The sequence below is a fragment of the Meles meles genome, chromosome 4 (genome assembly GCF_922984935.1).
Source record: "Meles meles chromosome 4, mMelMel3.1 paternal haplotype, whole genome shotgun sequence".
Lineage (NCBI taxonomy): Eukaryota > Metazoa > Chordata > Mammalia > Carnivora > Mustelidae > Meles > Meles meles.
Window position 1 is genome coordinate 76,146,137 of NC_060069.1, and position 1,710 is coordinate 76,147,846.

General features: G+C 46.8%; 1 pseudogene; it reads left to right on the forward strand.

Annotated features, from left to right (window-relative positions):
* The first annotated feature begins 310 nt into the window (after window positions 1-310).
* On the forward strand, window positions 311-1,710 carry LOC123940606 (annotated as a pseudogene).

The following is a 1,710-nucleotide window of genomic DNA, read 5'->3' on the forward strand; positions in this document are numbered from 1 at the left end:
ATGTGGTTCTGGAGATGTTAGCTGCCTTAGCCAAAGGTGCAGAGTTGCTGCAAAGCTAGTGGGTGACTCAGTAAAGACTAGCACACATCAGCTTAATAGACCTTTAGAATTCTACGAAGTGTTACAAAGAATTCTACCCTGGGGACCAAGAGTATTTTATGTCATCATAAAAATAAGTAGTGCTAATCTAATAATGTTTTTTAAAAATAAGGGTTAAGCTGTGGACTCACTTCCTGAGGAGATTTTGCCTTCTGCTGTGCTGTGGAGCAAAGCTTGTTCCTCTCCCGTGCAGGTTGAATTGACCAAAGACATGGTTGTGGAGAAGCCTAGTTCTCGCTGGTCAGGCAAGAATTTGTGAGACAGTATTACACGCTGCTGAACCAGGCCCCAGACATGCCACACAGATTTTATGGGACGAACTCTTCTTATGTCCATGGGGGATCCAGGTGGAAAGCCAGCAGATGCAGTCTATGGACAGAAAGCGATCCATAGGAAAGTGATGTCACAAACTTTACCAGTTGCTGCACTAAGATTCCCCATGTTGAAGCTCATGCCACCTGAATGATGGTGTAGTGGTCCAGGTGATGGGGTTGCTTTCTAATAACAACCAGGCTTTGAGGAGATTCATACAGATGTTTGTCCTTGCTTCTGAGGGCTCTGTCGCAAATAAGTTCTACGTTCACAATGATATCTTCAGGTACCAAAATGAGGTCTTTGGTGGCTTTGTCAATGAACCTCAGGAGGAATCTGAGGAAGAGGTAGAGGAATCTGAAGAAAAGCAGCAGACACCTGAGGTGGTACCTGGTGATTCTGGAACTTTCTATGATCAGACTGTCAACAATGACTTAGAAGAACAGTTAGAGAAACCTGTGGCTGAACCAGAGCCAGATCCTGAACCTGAACCAGAACAAGAACCAGAGCAAGAACCTGTGTCTGAAATCCAAGAGGAAAAGTCTGAGCTAGCACTAGAAAAAATTCTTCCTAAGGATGCTCAGAAGAGTTCTTCCCAGTACCTAAAGACATACCTCAGACGGTACAGGAAAACTTGAGGACATTTTCTTGGGGATCTGTGACCAGGAAGAACATTCCGCCCAGTGGAGCTGTTCCAACTACTGGGATATCATCTCATGTTGTTAAAGTACCAGCTTCACAGCCTCGTCCGGAGTCTAAGCCTGAATCCCAGATTCCACCACAGAGGCGTCAGAGGGATCAAAGAGTGGGAGAATGATGAATACAAATTCCTCCCTAGAGGAGATCTATACCAATCCATGAGGCTGGTGAGCAAGGTGATGTTGAACAGCGAAGAATGGTGAGACACACTGATGGTCCCCAACTTTTCATTGGCAACTGCCAGATGAAGTAGACAAATCGGAGCTTAAAGATTTTTTTCAAAGTTATGGGAATGTGGAGGAGCTACACATTACCTGTGGCGGGAAATTACCCAGTTTGGGTTTTGTTGTGTTTGATGATTCTGAGCCTGTTCAGAAGGTCCTTGGCAACAGGCCCATCATGTTCAGAGGTGAGGTCCATCCGAATGTGGAAGAGAAGAAGACCCGAGCTGCCCAGGAAGCGGACGGTGGAGATAATCGCCTGTGGGGACCTGGAGGCCCTCGAGGTGGGCTGGGTGGTGGAATGAGCGGCCCTCCCTGAGGAAGCCTGGTGCAGAAGCCAGGATTTGAAGTGGGAAGGAGAATTGCTCCAAGGCAGTGA